We start from the raw sequence: 10,553 nt of genomic DNA, 5'->3' as shown, positions 1-10,553 counted from the left end.
ATATATATATGCCTATATAATACAAAATTGGTTTGTTTGTTTGTTTGTTTGTATACTTTATTGTCCTTTTCCAGGAAATTTGTCTTGGACTCAAGGCTGCATTAATACATAACATACATACAACAAATACACACACAAACTATAGACCTACATTACTACATCTTGCTATTTAACATATTAATTGATAGAGGAATAAAGGATTTTTTATAACGGTTACTCTTACACAATGGGACTCTATACCGTCTCCCTGATGGCAGCAACTCATACATTGGAAATAAAACATGGCTGGTATCACCTACTATTGTCTGTGCATTCTTTAAAACCAACGATTCATAAATTGATTGTAGTGATGAGTACTCTCTTATACCCATAACTTTCATTGCAATTCTCACAAGACGTGCAAGCTGTGATTTTAATTGAACCGAAAGATTGCCATACCAAGTTTGCATGCCATAATTTAAAAGGCTACCTAAAACGGCATAATAAAATAATTGCATAATTCTCTGATTTACACCAAACAGCCGAAGTTTTCTTAAAAAATACAAGCGTTGTTGGAATTTTGAGGCAATGTAATCAATGTGGGCTTTCCAAGTAAATGAACAATCAATAACCACACCTAGATACTTATAGGTATCCACCTGCTCAATAAAATTATCATAGATGATGACTGGGCTGTAATCACCTAGTTTTTTTGGATCTATTATAATTTCTTTAGTTTTTGATGCATTTATGATGAGATGATTTACATTACACCACCGCACAAAATTCTCAATTTCAGACTGATACACTGATATATCATGATCTTTCGCCAAAAGACTCAATATTACTGTGTCATCAGAATATTTGATTATATAATTATTCTTATTTATACTAAGACAGTCATTTGTATATAAAGTAAACAGAAAAGGAGAACATACGCAACCTTGAGGCGCACCAATACTAATAGGTATGAGATCAGAGAGTGTATTATTTACTTTTACAATTTGAGTACGTTTGGTTAAGAAAGAGAAGAGCCACTTAATAATAAAAGGGTTAACATCACTCTTTCCAAGCTTACTCAGAAGTAACTGCGGCTGAAGCGTATTAAAAGCGGAGCTAAAATCTACAAAGAGCAATCGTGCATAGGCATTGGAGGTTTCTAGATGTTGAAGAGTCAAATGAGTGATAGTATTAACAGCATCGATAGTCCCTCTTCCCACTGTATAGGCAAATTGAAATGGATCTAATAATGAATTTACACTACATCTCAGTTTTGATATCACAAACTTCTCCAAACATTTCATAATTACAGAAGTTATAGCAATTGGTCTAAAATCATTATTATCAACAGCACCTGTTTTTTTAGGAACTGGCGTAATGATAGTCTTTTTCCATAACGACGGAACCGTATGATTGTCTAGCGATTGCTGGAAAATTGGACACCAAGCTGGGGTTAGTTCTTCTGCACATTCCCGCAAGAGATAAGCTGAGATACCGTCTGGCCCAGTTGATTTCTTAGTGCAAGTTTTACGAAACAGAGCAGTAACTTCTTGAGGATCCACAATTATTCTTAAACCCATTGCACAATCAACATTTAGCAAAAACTCTTCACATTCCTTAACAGGATCATTATTATCAAACCTTGCAAAAAAGTAATTCAACTCATTTGCTTTCTTAAAATCATCAGTAGTAATGAAACGTTGTTTTTTGGAATCCATGTTCGAAATAGTTCTTAGTGAGTTCCACAGTTTTTTATTGTTCATAGATGAGAAGTTTTGTTCAATGTAGTCCTTTTTACGCTTCCTAGCTTCCCATAATAATTTATTCAGTTCCTTTTGGACGACTTTTATCTCCATCCGGTCCTTATTCCGAAAAGCTGCTTTTTTCCTATTGATACAAGCTTTCACTTCTTTAGTTATGTGAGGCTTATTATTAGGAAACACCATTATCTCCTTTTTTGGGATTATTGTATCCACACAGAAGCGAATATAGTCCGTAGTCGTCTCAGTAGCTGTATTCAAATCGATATCATGAAATACTGACCAGTCCGTACTTAAAAAACACCCTTTTAGTGTCTCTACATCTCCTTCATCCCACATAGTTACTGTCTTGACCAAAGGTTTGTTTCTTTTTAAAACAGTTCTATATGTCGGTATTAAATGAACTATGTTGTGGTCAGACGTGGATAAATGGTTCACAGTTCCAATTATTTATTTATTTTTCAAATTGTGCCTGCAAATTGTATAATATCAAATGTAAAAATTTCTAGTAATTGTGCAGTTAATTCTCATACTGTTTTTACAGAAAGTTTGGGAATATATCCCAAATGTGTCACTAATAAAACACAATACAAATAATTTAAAGAGGAGGCTTATATTGAGCTTTTAAGATTTACCTAAGATTTATTTATATGTAGCCTACATATATTTTTGCTATTTTAATGAAAAGGTTACAATTACAACAACAATTAAAATTTTAACTATATTTCAAATGCAATCTTTCTTTGTATTATATACTAAAGTATACATTTTATCATACATATTTCACAGTTGCGGATTAATTAGTTTGAATATAGCCTACAATCGAACAAACACTATAATAACATCTTAGCAAACAAGCTTATTTGATGTGGCAGTATTTTACAGTAAAAACGACATCTTGTCTTTCATATGTAACATATCGTTTTTATGATTAGGACATATAAATGTTAATTTGCAGTTTAATACGCTACTTATACAAAAATATTTTATTTCAGTCGATTTTTACTCATCTCAGTATATGATGTTTTATTAACAAAGTTCGGGAGGAGCACGTTCAGATAATTAAACCTAATTAAACACACGTGGAGCACATTCAGATAATCAAACCTAATTAGACAAGAGTGGTGCTTAATAAACGAGTTAAGCGCTTTGTATATATACAGCAAACTAACCTCCGTTCATTGACGGTTTAACAGCATCCCTCCACCACCCCATCTCCTCACTTATAGTCCTAATACTCTTACAACAACGGGGGGAGTACTCTGGGTTCGGGCAAAATTCCGAGCTCGGAGCCCTCCCCCCGGACAGCACGCCAAATACGCATAATCTTTACTCTGTTTAATTGATGTAAGTGTGAACTCGTGAATGGAATATAGTTAGGTAAAAGCTGTTCATTCATTCACACACAAAAACGCGATTCAAACAGTCTTTTTGTTTACAGATACTATTTCATATCGCGATTAGCACAAAGCACTTGAAAATAAAGAATGGTACATGTACCTATTTCCTCGGCTGGATCCGTTGCTCCTCCAAATGAAACTACCTGTAGCCTACTTCTGAGGTAATTTTTTCCAGGATTATTATTAAAGGGGTCATTTAATGGTACATGCACTTTTACAAGTTGAGTGTACTGAAATGTGTGTTGGCAGTGCCTGTACACAAACATCATATAATGATAAAAATCCATCCAGTGTTTTTGTTTTAATCTCCTTATATGTTTTCCCCTGCCTCAAATTGAGCCGTTCGTTTTTGTGACGTCAATAAAACGGACGCCCCTCCCACGATTGTTGATTGACAGCCAGGTTTCAACACAGACCCGCCCTCGCTCGTGAGGGAGCGAGCTGTCAATCATAGTCTGCGCGGCGCGGACCGGACCGGCGCGGTCATTGTTGATATGCTGCAGCACTGTCTATGAGCAGAATGGCGTCTAAGCGATTGTGGTGTTCTGTTCTTGGGTGTAATAACGAACACAGCAGTCATTTTAATGTTCCTAAATCCGAACCGCTGAAGACGCAGTGGCTGAGTTTGTTTTCCAAGGGAATATTCCCCACGAGCAACGTCAATGCTTTCATATTTGCGCGAATCATTTCACACACCAGACTGCTTATAAACGAGGAGGGTCAGTATAAAGCTGGTTTTGCTAAGAAGTACCAACTATTCGTGTTCCTGCTGAACCTCCAAAATAACTGAAGTGAGTGTATCGTTTTATTAATCTTTAATATTTATATTAATCTTTGCAAATCGCTATGCACGCTTCACAATGAATGCGTCTAAGGTTTACACTCAGGGTACATTACGGCATGTTTTCTATGTACGACGTTCTCAATATAATTCACAATCCCACATCTATAATGAACAATGCGTTATGGTATTGTGTTACAAACGGTGTACACAGAACAGAGAGGCGGGGTGAGCAAAGCTCATGATCATTTAAAGTCATATGCACTGAAACGGCGTGCTGAAAACAGAGCTGTTTTTGACCAGGTAAAATAAGTGTTTTCTTACAATACTAATGAGAATTTTTAATTAAAGTATATTACAAAGTTTTAATTTAGACTCTAAAGAATCATATTAGCTTGTACAAAAATGGCATTATATGACCCCTTTAAGATAGTATTATTCCTCACAGCGTCGTAAATATGAGTCTCTTTCGGTGGGTTAACCAGCTGATGTGGGCGTGGATCGCCTCAGAGCATTTGTGTTTGAATAGAGCGCGCGCTCCGTGGGCGTGGTCAAATTAACTTTAATGAGCTGAGACGAGAACGACTATCATCTCTCTCTTTTCGTACAGATTACATAAAATGAGAAAATTTGTTTTTTATATAAATTACTTCATTTAAAAGAAGATAATTCAGGCTTCATGCCCGTGTGCCTGTATACTTGTTTGACGGAGTATTTGCAGAGTTACAGTTCATTTTTCGGACGCGTTTCAGAATGGACTTCACTGACAGAGAGAACGCAGAACGCGCATCATGTTTATTTTTCTTTATTATTAGGCGAAAAGCACAACACTTTGTTTTTATTATGAGGTTCCACAAAAAAAATACAAACTTAACAGGATCGAATGATGTACAACACTTATATGTGAGATCAAAATCAACAGAGTAATTTGAGTCTCTTTTGCACTGATAAGGAAAAAAGTGAGCTGGTATCGCCGGCGAGACCGCCGACCCCTGAGGGTTAAGCTAACAAAGAAAGGGAGATGGCTTGTGCCCAAACATTGTGCATTAGCCATGGTAGAGCCCTGCACGGGCCTCAAATCTAGGCCCTAGCCCGGCCCTGGCCCGAGACGCTCAGGCCCTAGCCCGGCCCGTGTCCGACAGCTCATTAGAATGATCAGCCCGAGCCCGTAAAAAAAAAAAATAATAATTCACAGCCTGCCCTATGTTGCAGTCAGTAAAACAGATATTTTTCTTCTCAATGGCAAAGTATTTACCAGTAAGTTTATTTTCATTTCTTTATAAAGTTAATTTAGAAAAATGTTTTTTTTTTTTTATGACGACCAAGCAGCCGACAGTGAGTTAAACATGTTTGATCCATTTATAGCCTCTCAAATCAACACTTTACTTGGCTACAATACAATCCATATATATAAAACAACTTAAGCATATCACACAGACAGTTAACGTTTGTTTAAACGTTTATTGTCATTTTTGAAAAGCTGAGGCAAACTGCTCTGCTGCTCAGTCGCAACAGCGCTCGCAAACTAAATGAGTTTACAATACAATACAGAGAATGCAATCTAAACAAATCAAATAAATTACATTAAAAACAAACATGCAGGTTATCTTACCTCAAAAATCAAGTCTTCACTACAGAACATGGCCATTCTTATTTCCAATAGTTTTCAACAGACTCATGAAAATAAAGTCCAATCAAACAAAAAACAACCTCCTAACATGGCTAAGAACAGTCTCAGAGCATCGTGAAGAAAAAGCACAGCATCCACAGTGGAAGGTTTTAATCCAGTCGTACTTTTTCCAGCTGCGCTGAAGTCACGCTCGCCACCGGGACACTAAACACAGAACGAGCCGGTCGCACGAATCTCAGATCGCGCCGCCGGGAAACCTGTGCGTGTGCGTGAGCAGACTGTCATGTGTCAGTCATGTCAGTGTGATAGGTTATAAAACGTCTTTCTATGTTTGCTTTTCAATCGTCATCTTCTCATATTTTATTTTAATTAATGTCTAAAATAGGCTATAAAAAAAGATAAGCCTAAAACAGGCCCGAGGCCCGGCCCGCGTGTGAACTATGACGTGAAAATTGGCCCGAAGCCCGGCCCTAGAAGCGTAAATAAGTCGGGGCCCGTCGGGCTCGGGCTGAAATGCAGGCCTCTAAGCCATGGCTGTCAGACACATGACAGGATCAGCTCAGCTGATAGGCTTATTGAATGGTCTGGGGCACTGTTCCTCTAACTCTCAGGTACTTGAACATGACACAGCGTTAGCACAGCTACAAATACTACGAGGTGACATTTACATCCCCCAAAACATGCAAGTACAGTTGCAAGCAACTCTAGTTTGGGACAATAATGATTTTGGAGAGGAAACGTTGTCTGGTAAGGGGACTACACACAATACAAATGGCATACTAATTCAAAAAATGATTCCATGTAATGAAGCTACCCCTGACCATCAGTGTTTACAGAAAACAAGAAAGAGGTCTCTTGATCCGCCCCCTACTAACCTTGAGACATACATCAGAGGGAAGAGAACAGGCCCAGAACATTTTGGAAAAGAAGTGGAACTAAATCGAGACACCCACATCCTTACCAGGAAAGCAGCACAACAATTAGATGGTGCCTACTTCCTGATGAAGACTGCAGTCCATGGCAAAGTCCTTCCTTCCTGGACTGGTTTTAACACAGTGATCCGTGGAGATCTAATTCCACCACCAACCAACATTGGGTACCTTCCAGTGATTGATGCAAGTCCTACAGAAATGGGAACTGTAAAAACCATCCTTAAAAGATCAACAGAAATTGCAGACAGACTCCAACTTCAGGAGATAGTTCTAGTCTTTGACCAAGCCATCTATGCCAAAGCTCAGGAGATACGGTGGAACAGTGAAACATACAAGGAAAGACTTACAATTAGAATGGGGGAGTTTCACTGCCCAGTGGCCTCTGTCCATCATGGCCTCCTAATCATCCCCATATATATATATATACACTGATTGGCTTCATCACTCTGTCTCCTCTCCACCAGTAAGCTGGTGTGTGGTGAGCGTTCTGGCGCAATATGGCTGCCGTCGCATCATCCAAGTGGATGCTGCACATTGGTGGTGGTTGAGGAGATCCCCCCTTCCATGTGAAGCGCTTTGAGTGCCTAGAAAAGCGCTATATAAATGTAATGAATTATTATTATTATTATTATTCACACATGTATGGCTTTCCTGTCCTGTATTGGCAAGCGATTTGGAGATGCTGGCTTACAAGACATTCTGATTGAGGCAGATGTTATTGCTGCTGGGTCTGTTGGGGGAGTTATAACAGGTCACCAATATAACAGAAGCATCCGAAGCCACAAGTTGATGTGTGAGGCACTACACAGGTTACGCTGGCAAGCCTACCTTGAAACCTTTTCTCAAGACTGTCGTGAAGCTGCTTTAAAAGTTGCTGCTGACCTCCAAAGTGCCTTTCCTGAAGAAATATGTCAAGTAATTATTGAATCACAGGTGTTCAACACAATCCTTGAAGGCTATAACAAATTCAACAAACAACAAGAAAGCAAGACATACCAGTTTTGGAGTTCCTACATTGAAATGGTAGAGGATCTGCTATCATTCATCAGGGCCACACGAGAGGCAAACTGGGGTCTGCATCTTTCCAGCATCCGGTTCATGCTGCCGTGGTTCTTTTCCTACGACAGAATCAATTACAGTAGATACCTATCAGCATACTGGCAGGAGATGAACATTCTAAACGAAACTCATCCAAGAATCTACACACAGGTACAATCAGGTGACTTTGTGGCACAGAGGCAGCAGGCATATGCCTTTACAGGCACTGCATGTGACCAGGTAATAGAACAGACAGCAAACAGGGACTCAAAGACCAAAGGTGGGTTTACAGGTTTTTCGTTGAACAAAGGTGCAGTCCACAGGTGGACACTGACACAGCACGAGAGAGCAGCCATCACAATGGAGGTCAAGGACATGGCTGGGCAGAACACGTCAACGAGACAGAGAACAGAATTGGATGAGAAAAGAAAGGAACAGGATGAAAAAGATGTTCAGAGCATTCTGTCAACCATACATCACATGATGAACCCATTTGATCAAACACTGGAAAAAGACCATCTTTACCATGTTACATCAGGTCAGGTAGCATCAGAAGCCATCTCTGCAGATCTGCTGAATGCAAAGGAAATAGGTGAGAAGGCATTTGTTGAATTCTTTCAGCATCGTCTCAACACAGATGAGGTGGAATTTCATGCACCATTGAAAAAAAAGAAACTCAAGACATTTAAGGACACAGCTACCTCAAGTGTCACCAAAGTGAGAGGCCGGGAGATAGCCCTCAAAGCACATAGAGATCTCTTCGCAAGGCTTATTGTGGTTGGAACAGTGAGGAAGATAGACATAGGGGAAATGCTGGTCTATAGTCTGGGGCCCTTGCCTGCAGCAATTGCAAACGTTGATTGCTCGATTGTAAAAACAGACAAAGCCAAATTAATGCACTTTCTAGAAGGGTCAGTAAATCCACCAGCCACAGTTGAAATCCCTGATGGCTCAACCTGGGTGTGTGATGCAATGGCACTAGTATAAGCCATGAAACCCCAAAATACATTCGGAAGATTTGCCAACAATATACTTATGTACATGATCAATGCAGCCAAAGCAAGCAAATCAAAAGTTGTGCATTTTGTCCCTGATACGTACAAACAGATGAGCATAAAGAACGCGGAACGAGACAGACGAGCTACAAAAGGATGTCAATTAACTAAAATATATTCAGCTGACCAGAAAACACCAAAACAATGGTCCAAGTTCTTGTCTTGTGGTGACAACAAGGAGCAACTGCAACAGTTTTTCTTTGAGTCGTGGTCTAAGTCTAGGATAGATCAAATTGAGGACATTACATTGGTAGTTGGACATGGCTCTGAGTGTCACGTAATCAGAAAAAACAACAGTGGCACAGATCTTGAGGTGTTACCACTGCCAGCACTGTCTACGATACAGGAGGAGGCAGACACTCGGCTGTTGCTTCACTGTGCACATGCCTCACAGTACAGTACAAATATTGTGATCAACAGTCCTGACACTGATGTGTTTGTATTGGCCATTTCATTCTGCAGGGAAATTGGAGCAAACGTCTACTTTCACACAGGTAAAGGAGAAAACAAACGCACCATACATGTACAGCAAATACAGAGCCATCTAGGTGATAAAATATCAGATGCTCTGATTGGACTTCACTGTTTCACTGGCTGTGATACAGTAAGTGCTCTGTATGGCGTTGGTAAAGTGAAGGCAATTAAAACACTGCTTTCTAACTAGGGCTGGGCGATATGGAGCAAAAAATATATCTCGATATATTTTGCTATATCTCGATATTCGATATATATCTCGATATCTTTACAGGAAAATGGATGTGAATACAACTCAAAATATAGGCCTACAATCAATAGAAAATTAATTTTCCATAACAGAATGTAACCAAATGAGAAAAATTAAACACAGGGCCTGAATTTCGTCATCATTATTAATCACGTGATTCATATACAGAAACTGAATAAAGTAATCAAATGGAAAATAACACTGAGTAGTATTTTAGTCCTGAATAAATTAAATACATAGGTTATTAATCCTGATTCCTTTAACTTAAAGCTATCTTTTGTTGTATTGACAACAAAATGAATGACACACATATGGCTGCCGTCACTTTAAGAGCTAGTGCACGGATCCTGTGTTCATTATACTGGCATGCGTTTTATTAGCCTGGATGCCAGCCCGAACCCCGACCACAACATTTTTTGATCGGGAAGTTCGGTCTGGACTCGCTCCATTGAGGAGTAATTATGATCGGTTCAGAAATCGTCGGGCCAATCAAATTGCCAGGGCGGGCTTTATACGATGATGGACAGATGATCTGCAGGGACGTAATCCTCACGTTATCAAAGAGCGCTTGGGTTGAACTGGTTTCCCTCACAGATGACTGCCGCGGGAGAACTGAGATGTATAGATCCCGCTATCGCGTCTGTTGTAAAAGAAATCGACAGCGCATTCATTTTAAAAGACGAACATAGAACTGCAATCAAGGCATTTGTCGATCGGAAAGATGTGTTTGCCGTCCTTCTTACGGGATTCGGCAAAAGTTTAATTTATCAGCTGGCTCCGATGGTCGCTAAGAAGATGGGACGCAATGAAAGCCCTGTGGTCGTTGTGGTTTCTCCTTTGGTCGCACTCATAGAGGACCAAGTAAAAGAAGCAACACTCGTTATTTTACTTCTTCCAGCATGCGTGCATTTGAGTTCTGTAGTTGACAACTGTGCTATGCAAAGTAGTTGACTTACTGCGTTGCTCTCATTGGTTGTAGGTCTATCCAATTGAGTGCAGAGTTTTTTTTTTTCCTGGTTCGGTTAAGACACGCCTCATAATCAAAGCCCTATGGAGCGGTATCAGACTCACATTCTGACTAGAATATGAGTATGACGAAGTCAGGCTAGCGTTTTATGCTTATTAAAGACAAAACCGACTATGTTTAGAGTATACTCACGACGACCGAAATTGACAATTTTGCGTGTTAAAGCAATATAATCCGCGAAAAATAACTTTTGTTACTGGCCAGCTGTTCTTAAGGCGGATTTTCTA

At 39.4% G+C, this 10,553-nt stretch overlaps 1 long non-coding RNA gene across 1 annotated transcript; it reads right to left on the bottom strand.

Moving 5' to 3' along the window:
• Positions 1 to 7,123: 7,123 nt before the first annotated feature.
• Positions 7,124 to 8,152, bottom strand: LOC130092348 (uncharacterized). The gene is made up of 3 exons (XR_008807905.1): positions 7,811 to 8,152; positions 7,479 to 7,600; positions 7,124 to 7,380 (listed from the first exon to the last, which is right to left on the bottom strand). It is a non-coding gene; the product is annotated as an uncharacterized LOC130092348 (long non-coding RNA).
• Between the last annotated feature and the right edge of the window lie 2,401 nt (positions 8,153 to 10,553).

This window comes from Rhinichthys klamathensis, unplaced genomic scaffold (assembly GCF_029890125.1).
Source record: "Rhinichthys klamathensis goyatoka isolate OS25496 unplaced genomic scaffold, OSU_Roscu_1.1 h1tg000176l_1, whole genome shotgun sequence".
In the NCBI taxonomy this organism is placed as follows: domain Eukaryota; kingdom Metazoa; phylum Chordata; class Actinopteri; order Cypriniformes; family Leuciscidae; genus Rhinichthys; species Rhinichthys klamathensis.
This window is presented reverse-complemented; position numbering and strand designations above follow the sequence as displayed.